Here is a 15,572-nt window from a genome sequence, read left to right as displayed (position 1 = left end):
CCTACCTCAGATCCCAACACTCCTGACTCAGAAGAATGGGAGAATTCATGCATCCACAATTGCAGACCCTGAACCTGGCAGCCTTGCTTATTCCCTGACCTCTCCTCCAGCTGCCAGCCTTAGCAGACAAGTCCTGGATGTTATATGTGAGGCCAGACACCCCAGTACTAAAAAAATCCTATGCTGACAAGTGGAAAAGGTTTTGCACCTGGATCCAGGCTAAGGGAGTCAAAACAACACAGCCCTCTCTACCTCTCATCCTGGATTACCTAGCAGACCTACTACATAGGGATCTATCCTTCTCTTCTATTAAAATTCATGCCTCTGCCATCTCTGCTCATTACAGCACAGAGCCACCTCTCTTCTCACACCCTCTCATCAAACAGTTCCTAAGAGGGGCTAACAACTTAAAGCCACCCAGAAGAGCTCCTACCCCAGCTTGGGACCTTAACTTTGTGTTAGAAAAGCTCACCCTACCCCCGTTTGAGCCTCTAGCTTCAGCATTGTTAAAAGTCCTCTCTTGGAAAACAGCCTTGCTTCTGGCCATCACTTCAGCTAGAAGAGTTTCAGAGCTACAAGCACTCATGGCTGTAGAGCCCTTTATCATTTTCCATGCTGACAGGGTCTCCATCAGGAGTAAACCCATCTTTCATGCCTAAAGTGGTGTCCAGTGTGGCTCTCAACCAATCCATTCATTTGCCCACCTTTTTCCCTAACCCACAAAACAAGGGGGAAAGGATTCTGCATTCTCTAGATGTGCACAGACAGCTCAGATTCTATCTGGATAGGACTAAATCTTTTATTAAAACTGACCAATTGCTAGTCAGCTTCGCAGCAGGGGCAGAGGGCAAGGCCATATCCAAGCAAATAATCTCAAAATGGATAGCAAACTGCATGCATTTCTACTACAAACAGCATGGGAAACCTCCCCCAAACGGGGTCAGGATGCATTCTACCAGGGCAACCTCCACCTCTGCAGCTTTTCTCAGAGGGGTCCCCACCAGGGACATCCTGGAGGTTGCAACATGGACTTCTGTTCATACCTTCACCAAGCATTACCACCTGCCTATCTTCTCCAAATCCAGTGCAGGCTTTGCCACTGCAGTCTTGCAGGGCATCCTAGCCAGCCCCAGTCTTCTTGACTGCCTCCACCCTTTTCTTCAGCTTTGGGAATCAACCCAAGTGTGAGGACTGCAACAGTGAAACACAAAGAACATAGTACGGTTGTGTACACTTACCATAAATGTAGATGTTCGAGTGTATTCACTGTTGCAGTCCTGGTTTCCCACCCTCCATTCCCCTTGTCTCTGTCTCTTCCTCTCTCCTCACAGGGAATTTTTGGTATTTATTTTCTACTGGTGGTGTTCTTCCACCATAACCTAGCTCCCTATTTGGGGGCTTCTGACAGATGGGGCAAGAAAAACTGATGTAATGACATCTGCTACCTGATTTTATACCACTGACAACCTGATGTCAGTCCTGGAGCAACAGCAACTAATGCAGAAATATTAAGGCTCTGGTATTTGGGCCGACTGAGGGCTACCCCTACCAGGATAACCCAAGTGTGATGACTGCAACAGTGAATACACTCGAACGTCTACATTTATGGCAAGTGTACACAACTGTACTTTTCCTCACCTAGTTTCTATCTACTAGAGAACCTATTTCAGCTATCCTTCCCTTTGGATTCTGCATAATTTCAAAGCCTTCAGATTATTTGTTAATTTACTGAGCAGTTTTTCTCAATATATACAGCCCAGCTAATGTATTGTTCCTACTTTACTATTTCCCTCCTGTCATTTGCTGATGTCAGTACATTAATCTCCTACAATCATTCAGACTTTTGGAAATTATTAATGATACTTGGCAGCTGTCATTATTTTAACATTTTTATTGGAGCTATGTCATTTATACATCTCCATGCATTTTTCTGTTTCATTGAGTTTATCTGCCATTTTTCCTGGTCATCTGTCTGTCTGTTAATAAATTATATAACCCCTTGATTCCTCTCAACTGTTGTGTTAAGATGGCTTTCCATCTAGAATGGTGGTTTTGATTCACTGTACCGTATAACATTTTAAACTTTGTTGCTTTTCCTTAAGTCTCAAAGTCAGGTACTCAGAATCCTTCTGCTTTTGTTTGCAAAGTTGTAATGCCCCATGCCAACTGGTGTTTTTGTTCTTTCCATATAGATTTAGTAGTGCTTTTTTCTCATTTTACTGAAAAACTCATCTGAGAGAAGGAGAAGCAAATTTTGAGATGTATATAATACCTAGTGGTAGAACACATTTCTTGTCTTTGTCAATTCTCTTAGTGTTTTGTGTGCTTACGTTATACCTAGCAATTCTTCCATATCAATGAAGTTCCTGAAGTATTACTTTTAAATCCCTTTCATGATCTGTCAGATATAGAAGCATTTCATCTGTTTATAGTAGTAACTTGTGTGTAAATGCATATAGTTCATAACACCTTTCTTGTATCTTCTTCAACCTACATGCTAATTATTCAAGAGGGAAAGCAGACATCAATGAATTGTGCAGATATTTAAGTGAGAACTAGTTAAAAGCCCATTTCTTATCTTTATTTGTGCTTAGGCATTATGATACTTGCATTTTATTAAATGTACTCACCACTCAAGAAAGGCAGCCGCTCTTAGTTTATCAAAAAAAATGCTACTAACAAACTCTGTCAGCTGCGTTTTCAGCAGCCAAACTTGTAATCAACAATGTTTGGTTTTGGTGATCCGATATTCTCCTTCTTGTCCATTCCTCAACTGAGGTAACCCCCTCAGATGTGGACATGTAGGAGGAGACACCTAGAATCTCCACAAGAGACTTTAACCAAATACACAGACTTTGATGAAGGGGAAAGGTCCCTGAGATCAGTGAAATGCTAGAAGAGAGAGAAAGGTGCCTGGTCTTCCAACTTACCCTTCCCAAGAGGAGTCAGTGTTGTTTGAGGCTTTTGGAACTGGCTCAGCTATGACTTGGGTAATTCATCCCGGGGATCACATCAGTTGCCCTGCTAGACAGGGGTCCAGGGAAGTAAATATTGTGGGAAGAAATAGCCAGGGAATTGTTATGGCTAGGCTTGTATAGGCCCTAGGGCCGATAGCTTAGTATCAACCTATGAACCTATAAACCTCATCTCTCACAGAGCCTGGAAGGATCCAGATGTCACAGAGCTCATTCCTAAGCACCCTTGCAAGTACCTAGTAGGATAGGGCTCAGTGGAGCAAGGGTCCCCCAGTGGATACCATGGTGGTTTCAACAGACACTAAAAAAGAGCTTGCAGAAAAGATTTTGTCTGGCTATCCCCCTAACAGGGAATCAAAGGTATTGGACAGATGTAGAAAGTGTAGTTATGCTTCAGCGACCTTCACCCTTTGGTTTCTGAATTATTTGGAACATGTGATGAGATTTCAGAGGTAATTGTTCAGACAGTTTTTCAATACCTTTTTTGGGTCCATGTCTGCAGAGGACAAAAAGAGTTTCTTCACAACTGGCCACCTTCAGTCCCTATCCAGTGCTTCAATGAAGACTGATTTGGCCTGTTTCAGAGGGAGCATTTAGAGTGGTTGGTTCAGGTATAACCATCAGGAGGATGCCTGGATGTGCCTTTGTGATTTGTGGAATCCTTCGTCTTCTTTCTTCAGTGCCACTTTTGGTGGATCCACATTGTTTGGCCCAAAGGTAAACGAAACACTGTACAAGAGTGAACAAGATGAGAAGACCTTATCTGCTATTGGAATCCATTTTTTCTAACCATCAAAGGAACTTCTCCTGAAACCAGAGAGGTGGCACAAAATTGTGGTTCAGAAAATCACAAGCGCCTCCCCAGGACTCCTATGGAGATGGATCCCCTTGGGCAGTGGGGGGAACTCTAATAGAAGATGCTGTCCCCGTGACAGAGGTGACTTGCAACATCAAGACCTCAGAGGACCCTTCTCTGAGAAGACTTTTCAGTGTCCGTAAAAGGTTACCCAGCTGCTGTAGTCTGAAGGCAGTTAGGGTTGTTTATCTGTAAACCCAGAAGCCTGAATAACCATTACCAAAGACACCTGGGTGCAGAGTATAATATCCAGAGGTCATTCTATAACATTTACCCTTCTTCCCCCCAAAATGCAACAAAAGGATCCTTTATGTTCCACCCAGTCAAAGAAAATCAGCAGCTACAGAAATAGAAAATCTGCTGAGAAAAAGTCATCCAGCCGGTATCCCCCAGCCCAGCAAGGATCCAGAATTTACTCAAGATTTTTTAGTGCCAAAAAAGACAGGGAACCTCAGACCAATTTTGGATCTCAGCATTCTAAATAACTATGTAAAACATTCAAAGTTCTGGATGGCTATGGTTCATTCCAGCCTACCATTATAAGGAAAAACTTTTTTGGATGTGGTCCGTAGATGTCCAAGACACGTTCTACCATAGTAAGATACACCGGCACTCCAGAAGATATCTACCCTTCTGTTTGGAGTTACTATCAGTTCAGAGCCCTACCCTTTGGTCTCGGCACATCCCCCAGGATGTTCACCAACTGCATGGCAGTGGTTGTGGCTTACCTGAGACTGCACAGATTCCAGGTGTTTCCTTAACCTGATGACTGTCTCCTTTCTGCTTCCACAAGGCCTCTACTCATTCAAGCCATTGACTGCTTGCTCCATCTATATCTGCAGCTATGTATTACTATAAACTGCAGCAAACCACATCTCTCCCCAGTGCAATCCCTGGAGTTCATTGTTGCTGTCTAGATACCAGGTCTGAAATAACTCTACCAAAGACAAGAGTAGACCCCATACAAAGACTAGCATTATGTGTTCCTTCTTTTAGTTCCCCTCCACCAAATTAATCTTACAACTGCTAGGGTTGATGGCATTGTCAAAAGTTCTAGTACCTTTGGCTTGCCTTCACATGAGAGTCTTACAGTGGACACTAGTGTTACAGTGGTTCATCAGACGCTATCCACTGATGGCACTCATTCATATTACGAATGTCTGCAGGCATCCCATAGCATGGTGGTTACTTACACAAGAAGTCATTAAGGCCACCTTTTTGTCTTTGCCTGCACCCAGAGCCACAGTGACAACAGATGCCACACAACTTGGGGGGGGGGGGTGTATTACTTGGGAAGGACAGTCCAAGGCATTTGGTCCCAGACAGAAGCCTCTCCATCAACATCCTAGAAATCAGAGCAGTCATATTAGCGTTGTAGGGATTTCAAGATGTTATCCCTCTAGGGAAAACTGGTATTCAGATGGATAACCTGTCTGTGGTCTGGTACATCAACATACGGGGGGTACCTGATCTTACCACTATGTAGGGAGGCATTGAGGGTATGGCAATGGGCAATTTCTTCTGGCCGCTTTGTTTTGGTAATGCACATTCCAGGGAAAACCAACGTGTTAGCAGACAAATTGAGCAGGTCCATCTTACTTCCTCATAAGTGGTTTCTAAATCAGTCAGTAGTGGAAATGACATTTCGCAGATGGGGTCAACCATGCTGTGACCTATTCACTTCTCACCTCAACAATACCAGTGTCAAAGATAACCTTATCTGGATGGCTCAATGATTGCATTGTATTTGTTTACAAATCTAAAGGTCTGTCATTACCCAAGCATCTAAAAGCTCATTTTACCAGGGCTATGGCCACATCTTCTGATTTCAAGTATTGTAGTTAACATGGCCCTGTGTCTGTGTTGACTGTTTTCATCCTTCCTCAAATTCCCACCCTCCAGTACCCGTCCTTGTGCTTGTCTCCAAATACCTTGAGGAGATATTCATTGATGGTCTTGCTCTGTGGGCTCCAGTAACTCTCTTCTCTGTTTCTTCAACATTGCTACTCTTTAGTAATAATTTGTTCTTTTTGCCTCAGAAATTGTTTAGTGGCTGATATGGTTTTGTATTTTTATGGTTAAATGAATAGAGGGTAAACCTGATCTGAGGTAACTGAGGAGAAGAGAGGGATTATGGATAAGGGGCGGAGCTTGAGCTACAGAGCCTAAAATCTATTAAAGTGGCTGTGGACAGATTTAATGTTAGATCTGAGACCCATCAGTTGAGGAAGGAAGAAAATGGACAACACAGATGCAGAGTTATGGTGAGTATATAACTATTTAAAAAAAAAAAAAAAAAGGAAATGAAAAGACTACCCAGTCTGTAAGGCCCAAGTTCCAGTAACAACAAAAACTCCCCAGCAACGACTTGGCCTTCTCAATCTAAGCAGGGCAGTGCTAGTCCTGCAAAGAGAGGAAGGAGTAGTAAACTAGACTCACAGAATAGAATGGGGACTCTCAGGGCTGAGACACTCAGGGGATCAGCCAAGACTCTACCAGGCCACCCCTCTCATTCCCTCTCAAAACCTACTCCAACCAAAGTGCCCAGCTTTGATTTCCCCCCTCAGAAGAAAAGTTGAAGAGTGCTTGTTCCTCTCTTATGAGAAATTGGGAAAAATCCCCAATGACAGTCAGTGTTAAATATCATCATAAAGGTTATAAACTGTAATTTCAAGACATATCAAAAAGAGAGGCATTCCGGCAGTCCACATGGCCCCTATATCTGCAGTCATTTAAGCAGTAATTCAGTCAGGTAACATGTAAAGGGTTCTCTTTAGGATGAAGAACAAGACTTTTACTCAAGACTCTTTCAAGTTCCAAGGAAATAAGGTCTACTGAGACCTATTGTAGACCTCTTCCAGCTCTAAAGAAATTCCTTAGGGTCCTAAAATTCAAAATGTACACCCTACAAAGTCTGGTTCAGTGCTCCTTAAAATACTCTCGTGGTTACTCTAGATCTGAACAATGTCTGCCTCCATATCTCCTTTACCAGAAACCACAGAAAATTCCTAAGATTTGCGGTAGGAATAGATCATTTCTGGTTCATCTCCTTAATCACTAGCTTGTTCACTGCTTCCAGAGTTTTGACAGAATGTCTGGCTGCAATGATGCAATATGGCAAGACTAAGGGTGCGCAGATTTACCCCAACCCTGAATGATTGTCTGATCCTGGAAGAGTTTCAGCAGTGCATCCATAATTCTCATGACTTCATCTTGAGTTGATTCAGGAACCGTGGCCTCACAGTCAACAAGGAGAAGTCCTGCTTGAACCCCTCCCATGAGTTAGTTTCCCTGGGGTGTGCTAAGACATCACTGTAGGCAGAGCCTTCCTTCCCCAGGGCAAAGTGGTCCATTGACTCAGTGCTTCCAAATCATTCTGCATCAGACAGATCCCTACCAGGGGGTTTCTTAGAATGCTAGACTTTATTGTACCTTGTATCAAAATGGTTCTGCTAGCATATCTGCATATGAGCAAACTGCATTGATTCTTAAGAAACAGGTGTTACCAGCATGCCAATCCATTAGAGACCTAAATCCCTGTTCTTTCATGCTTAAAGGGTGAAATGTCATGATAGATTCTGCAGCGTGCTCAGAATCAGGAAATGCTTTTTAGGGCCTCTCTACCTACAGTGACTCAGACCACAGATTCCACAGATCTGGCCTGGAGGCTCATTTGGGAGCTGTTCAACTCCAGGGTATAAAGGAGGGCAAGATGAGGGGGAAAAAAGCACACACAAACATCAGAGAAATGATGGCTGTTGTACCTCCTTAGAAACCCTTTGCCAGTACCCTACAGCAAGAAGCTCTTCAGCTGAAGACGGACAGTACAGTTATTACAAGATACATAAAGAGAAAGACAGAGGAATAGTCATACTGCTTTGCATGCATGCCTAAAAGACAGACTTTGAAGTGGGTGTAACACTGACTAGAATCTATATCCCATAACAGCAAAATGATGTTAGCCGACAGGGTGAGCAGATTCCAAACAGATGTCCTTAAATGAAGGCTGAAAGGTATCTTTCTGGATTTGAATAGGTTGGGAGTTGTACCAGAAATAGGCCTTTTTCCCTCCAATCTGAATGAACAACAGAGAAGATTCTGTGGCAGGATAGCAAGTTCAGAATCAGAGAAAACAGATTTGTAGTCTCTGAATTGGACAGTTCTGTTTTTTCATGCTTTTCCTCCATAGGATCATAGGAGGTTACTAGGCTATTGGCCCTACGACCTTTACAAGCCTGGCATTGATATTTCCTTGTTCTCTTATAGATTAAGATATATAATCTGCATTTGCAAACCAAATCTAAGCTCAGTACTGGCTTCCCGTGTCCAAGAGGGACATAGGTGAAACCCCTGGGGTAAATTTATGGTTTCTCATCCAACTGTCCATATTACGCTTAAACAGGGTCATTGAGGAGCTCTGCTTAATGTGAATTGGGAGTTTGTTCCAGAGGAGTGTCAACCTCTGGGAGACGCATCTGTCTCTCCAGCATGTCCTGTTAATATTGCAGGCTAGGTTAGGGTCCCTAGAGCGAGTGAATCTCCTCCCATTTGATTTGCGGATGTGCAGCATTTCCATTAAGACAGGGTCCAAGATTGCTCTGTAGGCCAGGCATGAGTTGCCTCTAAGCAGTCTGTGTGATAATGAGTACAGTGACAGGGCCTTCAGTCTGTCCATGTAGGTCATGTGTTTTAGGCCCTGAAATTTCTTGATGAGAAACCTCTGAGGTCTCTCCTGCTGCTGGAGGTGCTTGGTGTCGTACATGCAGAAGGGGGCATTGTACTCTATTGTTGGTCTGATGAGGGACAAGTACAGGGGAGTTATAACCTCCTTAGCTTTGGATACTATGCCCTTACTTATGAGATGTGTGACATAGAAGGCATTCCTTACCACTGTGGACTCATGATGATCAAAGTTCAAGTTGCTGTCAGCCTTCGTTCCCAGATCTGTCACCACAGGGTTTGAACTTAGGGGGGTATTATTAATATTGTAATTTGCAAGGATGTCTCCTTTGTCAAGGGGGATGATAATGCATTTTATTGCATTAAGTTAAGTCCATGGCTTTGGCAACAGTCATTTATAAGTGTAAGCCCATGTTGTAGTTTGTTGACATTGTTGGGGGATTCAGTGATTTGCAGTCATCAGCATACTTTGTAAGCCACAGGCCATCTATTTTTACCTGGATTTCTGAGAAATAGATTCTAAACAGTAGGGCCCAGCACAGATTTGTGTGGGGCAGCACTGGTAATGGGTCTGTTTGTAAAGGTGGAATCCTCTGTTTTGACTGTATGTATTTTGTTGGTGAGCTGTTGGCTACCCATCTAATGGAGTATGAGTTAATCCATAGCTGAGTGACTTTCTGTATGATGCCTGAGTGGGGGATTGTGTCAAAGGCCTTGGCTAAATTGAAATAGGTGGCATGTTTTGCCTTCATCCACTGTTTTGGTGACATTCTCGAAGAAGTCCAGCAGGTTTAACAGGCATGATCTGCCCATAACAAAATCAAACTGGGTCAGGTCGAGAGCTTCATGGTCATATATCCTTGTTGAGAAGGTCCATGATGATTCTCTCCCATCACGTTACAGTTGAGGTTGATCAGGCTTATGGGTCTGTAGTTCCCAGGGTCGGTCAAAGGACCCCCTTAGTGTAAGGGGATTATGGTTGCTGTTTTCCACTCAACTGGAACGAAGCCAGTACTTAGACTGTGATTGAAGACATTGCACAGTGGTTCCGCTAACTCCTGTTTTAGAACGTTTAGTAAGCAGCCTGGGATGTTATCCATTCCCATAGAAGCTGTGTTTATGGCCTTGGAGGTGCGATTATGCCCTGTTCTTTCGAGATACTAGGTAGATGACAGGTGACAGGATTGCTTTGGGGTATGATTGGTGGGGACGAGTGTGAAGTTTTTGCCAAACCTGTCTGCTAGCAGGTTTGTTATGTCATCAGGTTGAGAATGAATGGTACTGTCCACTACTAATTCACCACAAAGCTGGGCTTTCCCTTTTAGATTTCGGACATAAGTAAAGCATGCCTTGTGATTATCTTTAGCTAGGGATGCTAATTTTGTTTTGTAATTAGCTTAAGATGACTTTACAAGGTGGCTAATTTGCTTGTTCAAGCTGTGGAGGGTGTTCTTTGCTGAGACCGTTCCCTCTTGTTCTTTGACAGCAATTTCTTTCTCTTGTTGTATAACCTATTTATGTTAGTCTTCCACCAGGGTGGCTTGTTTTTCATGAGGACCTTGTTTTGATCCATTCTAGTATGGCTGAGTCGATACATTTACATAAGTGTTTATACAGGACATTTGTGTATACCTCCGTATAAGAGTCATTGTAGTCAGTGGTGGCAGGGAGTTTGAAACTTTTTATGCGATCACTTAGGAGGCTATAGTTTACTTTGGAGAAATTTTTCAGCCTTTTTATTCCTAAGTAGGGGGGTAGGTACTATTGTTACATCAAACGAGATTGATTTATGATTGGACTTCGCCAGGGTGGGTGCCACACGTGGGGTGGTGCGGCGATTCCCAGCGTTGGTACTAGGTCAAGGACATTAGAGCCCCTTGTGGGGGATGCAGATTGTCTGTTCCAGAGCATTTGTGCTAACAAAGTCCAGGAATCTTAGGGTGAGCATGTTTGTGTTCGTATACGTTTCCCAGTCGGAGGGATATTTCATTACCCATGACCAAGCTGTTTGGCTGTTTTGCGAGTGACTCAAGTAGGTCCAGGTAGGCAGTGTGGTTTTCTTGGTTCATGGTGGGGGACCTATAGCTAACAGTGATGTGGAGGGGGGGGTCTTTCCTACAGTTACATGGACTTGGAATAACTTTAGGGAGTTGTACTCTTTAACCTGTCTTGATGTGTATTTGTCTTTAATGAAGATGGTTACACCTCCTCCTTTGCTTGTTTCACGTTCATTTTGCAGTCTGAATGTGTGGAAGGCATTGTAGCTTTGCATGGCTGGAGTACTCTCTGTGGCCTTGAACCATGTCTCTGTGATTGATCAGACATTGGCATCTTCCAGATTAAGGAGTGCTTTCAATGAGTGCTGTTTCTTATTTAGAGTCCTAGCATTAAGCAGCATAACCTTACGTTTGTGTCCAGAGGATATTTTTACATTGGAAATTTTGTTCTTATGACATTGCTAAAAAAGGCATTGTGGGGGAGGCAAATACCTCTGTCAGTAACTGAAAGCCAAGAGATGACAGGTGAAGACCATCTCTGGCAAAGCAGTGTGGTCTGTCAACCATGTCATCCCAGGTTGACAGATACTGGACCCCCAGACTGACACCAGAATCTGAGCCAATTGTTGAAGTGAGTCATTTTTGTTTTGTTTGTATTGAGGCGTTATCCTGGGTGAAGGTAGAATGCTGCTTAGGGCTAGGGCGATACCTGCCTCGGACACATAATCTGAAAGCTTAGTTGTATCTCTGTTTGCATAGTCCGGTGAGATACATCTCAAGCCATTCACTCCAACATGGACTGTAACGGCATCATAACAGTGCTTGTTGTCGAGAGACTTGAGTGCGTGCATTATTTGGTGGATCCTGACACCTGGTAGGCATCTGGCTGTGATATTTTCCTTGTCCAGCCTGGTGAGGGGGGACATCTTTGTGTCTCACAATGGAGCCCCCATAACCAAAACATTTGGTTTTGAGGTGTTTTGCCTTACAGGCTTATTGAGTGGGACACTGATACATGTGTTTTTATGTGTAGTGGACTCCGTTGTGTGCAGAAGGTGTGCACTTGCAAGGTCTCTGCTCTTTTGGTAAACTTATAGTGACTGCCTCCATGTATGTGGTTTTTATGTGGTTTTATGAGGTATGTGCTTGGTTTGTGGAAGAGGTGAAGTGTGTGCGTGCTGACAACCTGTTTGATATCTGGTTTGTTATTACGTGAGAGAGACAGAGCATTGATTCCAGATTCGTAGTATAGATGCATCTCACATATTGTGTTTGTATGTTTTAGGAGTAATAAATTGTCAGTATATGTCAGGCAATTCCTACATTGCTTCAGGATGCCCATGTCATTTAGGCTGGCTGGAGAAACGGCGAGAAACTGTCCGTCCATTATGACAGGTGTTTTCTATAACAAGTAGTGGGGAGTGGACTAGTTGAACCAGGATTTAGCTGTAGGACTAGTAAAAGCACCTAGTCAATGAGAAGGTTTAGGGGGTAGAAACCTGCGTCAACACATCAAAATGCACAGCTGAGTTGCTGTTTGGGCACCAGTGAGCAACTGTGTTTTGCAACGATAAGCAGGGAAGCTTAGAAGGTTCCCTCGCAGTTTTCTAGGGAAAACTTGCCTTTCTAAACATTTGTATCTATACACGGCAGTGCTAAACTCTGCTGAGCGGTGCGCAGCTACGAGCAAATGTGGTGCTTAAGTACAAACAAATTTAAACAGTTCTGACACAGTCTACCAATAGAAAAGCCCCTCATTGAGCCTTTATTCCAGCAGTCTCCAAGTCAGATGGGTTCTGAGCTACAAACGACTGCCACAAGGATGCTGGAGGCCCTCTTAATGTAAGATAGCCGGTTTTAATTTTAGTCTGAATCTAGCCTATGCTATTTAAGGTAGATGAGTAAAAAAAAATTCATCCTGTGTGTTTCACTTTTGCAGTCATCACAGTTGGGTTATCTGCCTGCAGGTAGCCCTCACCCAGCCTGAATACCAGAGTCTTGGATTCCTGCGTCAGATGCTATCTCTTCTTTCATGACATCAGTTCATCAGGGGTATAAAACGTGCAGCCGACGGCATTACATCAGTCTTTCTTGCCACGCGGTGCCCGAAGCAGAAGCAGTTCGCAAGTGCCGGTCGGCTGACTTCCTGAAATTTTCGTTTTCGGGTTTCAGAACTGAAGTCTTCAGAAAAGCTAAGTACCCCCTTGGGGATCCTTTTTCTTGCTCTTAACCGATGTCAGTAAAAGTTAACAATTGTCTTACCGGTGGAAAGCAAATACCTCATAAAGGTTTTCATTCCTACTGCATCCCTTGCTTAGGCCTATACCACGACGTCCCTTGCTGTCACTTTTGCGCCTTGTTCAGTCCTCGAACTATTCGTCATCAGGCTATATTTGCAGCAAATTATTTTGGTACTCTGTATAACTATCCAGAAATGGCTTTGGTAAACCTTCTGACTACCGATATTCAAAACGTAAGGGTAAAGACAGAGACAGACCGCATAGGTCCAAAACTGCCAAAGACGCTTCCGTTAAGCAAGTCGCCAGTCTGCTGGTACTCAGTGAGGTGCTTTTGCAGCCCCTGATGCCCGCTACCTCAGATTCGCAGGTCTCTACTGAGACCCATTCAGAGTCCGGTATGCAGCGAGATGCTTCTTCGACTATGGAACCTGCGGATGTATCTACCTTGGATGGGTCCAGAACCGCTGTGCAGGCACTGGCTTCTGAGAGTGTATTCAGGCCTACAGACTTGCATTTTAAACCGACGCCATCTTCTTCATGTAGGCCTAAAACTCGACCCACACATAGAAAACCGACGTACAAACCGCATGCTCAGGCCCATATGCCTAAAAAACAAATGCTTAGAATGGCTGAAGACCTTATTACCTTAATTAGGGGAAGCCAGCCTTCCCCCTCTAAGAGACCTAGAACTGATTTTCCTTCTGATTCTTCTGATCAGGAATCTGATATTTCTGTTTCTTCTGATGACCAGGATTTGCCCTTATCTACCTATGAGGATTCGATTCCCTCTGCTTCTCCTCCAGAAGATTTTTCTTTTGGTGAAACCTTGCACACTCTTAGGGAGCATTTCCGCTGGGAAAGCCAGGATTACTCTGACTCCAAAAAGAAGCTCAGGGAATTCTTACTCCTCCCTCAACACAGGCCTTTAGCTATCCCTCCTGTTTTGGACATTGTAGGTGATGCTTTCTTGGAATGTAGAATTTCCCCAGACACTTTACCTCCAGCTCCCAGAAAACCTGACTGGTATTACAGAGTACCTGACTCTCACAAGTTCCTCTTCAAGAATCCTACTGCAGATCCAGAGACCGTTTCCCAAGGACCAAAGGGCATTAAGGCTACTACTGCCAAAACCCCTACCTCTTCTGACAGATTCTAGAGCCTTGGACAGATAGGGTAAAAAAGTATATACTTCTGCTACTTTGCCCATTAGGGCTTTAAATTGCCGGTTTTATATGTTAAAGTACAAGCAGCATATAATGGGACTACTTAAACAGAAAATGATGTTGATTCCTGACTGTGCCGAGCACAAAGAATTACAGGATTTAATGCATTTTGCTGAACAAGTTGGTAAACATACTTTGCAATGTGGTTTTGACTCTTGAGAAGCATCTTGCAGGGCTGCTGTCACTGGGTCTGTATTTAGAAGGCATGCTTGGTTTAAGGAGCAAAACTTGCCAGATCATGTTAAAGCTAAATTACTGGATGCTCCCTTAAACTAAGACCGCCTCTTTGGCAACAAAGCAGAAGTCGTCCTCAAAAAGATGAAGGAAAAAGCTAAATCTGTGCAAACTGTTAAAGATTTCCTGCAAGTACAGCCCCCAGATTTAGTAGGCATTGGCCTTTAAAGAATTGGTCCTTTCCAGCCTCTTCCAGGCCTTCTCAGTCCAAACCCAGGAACAGCAGACTACCTAGATTACAGACTCAGGCTACGCACAGGCCTAAGCAGTGGGGAGTTGCCACTTCCAAAGCTGGGAGTAGTTAGACACCCCCCTATGGGAAAATGGTACAATGACTTAACCTTATCCCTTCCAAGTCCTGCTCAACTGCCTGCTCCCTTAGGAGGAAAGCTCACCCTGCATGCAAAAAATTGGGAACTCGTTACCCAGGACAAATGGGTTTTGAATGTAGTTCACCAAAGAATACAGATTCCGCTTCCACACCCTACCATCCTTAAACGGTCGGCCAGACCTACCCCTGAATCAGTGGGAAGAGGCTCTACAGCTGGTTCTCTCTCTTCTAGGTATCAGAGCTATTCAACCTGTCTCAGCAGAAGAAAGGGGACAAGGTTTTTATTCAAGACTTTTCCTGGTGCCCAGAAAAGACATCTCCTGGTGCCCTATTCTGGACCTATCTATTCCAAACACCTTTTTGGTAATCCCAAAGTTCAAAATGCTAACACTTCAACAGCTGCTTCCTATGCTAGGCAAAGATACCTGGTTGGCAACCTTGGATTTAAAGGAAGCTTACCTGCACATTCCAATAAGGGAATCTTGCAGGAAATACCTGCACTCCCCTTTAGCTTATCTACTGTGCCAGGGTATTCACAAAGTGCTAGCTTATCTACTGCACCCAGGGTATTCACAAAGTGTCTAGCTCCAGCCATTACATTTTGCAGGCAGAGAAATATTCAAATATACCCATACTTGGACGATTGTCTGATTCAGGCAGAAAGCCAGGACTTGCTATTAAAACATCTGGCATTTGTAAAGAAACTTCTAACCTCACTGGGGTACATCATAAACTAAAAGAAATCTCAACTAATACCCTGTCAACAGATTGTATTCCTGGGAGCAAGCTTGAACACAACTTTCCAGATGGCTTTTTTTACTTCAGAGAAACAAGTTTATTTGACAAACTACTGACCACAAAGACCCAGCTGTCTGCAAGGAAAATTTTACAAGCCTTGGGGTTCATGGCCTCTTGCATTCTACTAATTCCATATGCAAGACTGCATATTTATTTATTTGTTTTATTTATTTTACATTTGTTTACCGGACTAGTCTAACTGGATACATTTCCATTTTCAGTAGAGGCCTGGGGAGAA

The 15,572-nt window shown here is 43.6% G+C and overlaps 1 protein-coding gene across 2 annotated transcripts in view; it reads left to right on the top strand.

Moving 5' to 3' along the window:
* Window positions 1-15,572, top strand: part of HIVEP1 (HIVEP zinc finger 1) — a 1,195,522-nt gene that overhangs the window by 938,219 nt on the left and 241,731 nt on the right. The window lies entirely within an intron of this gene.

The sequence above is a fragment of the Protopterus annectens genome, chromosome 3.part0 (genome assembly GCF_019279795.1).
Source record: "Protopterus annectens isolate FY-2018-M chromosome 3.part0, PAN1.0, whole genome shotgun sequence".
NCBI classification, from domain to species: domain Eukaryota; kingdom Metazoa; phylum Chordata; order Ceratodontiformes; family Protopteridae; genus Protopterus; species Protopterus annectens.
Note: the sequence above shows the minus strand (reverse complement) of the source record. Positions and strands in the feature narration are given on the sequence as shown.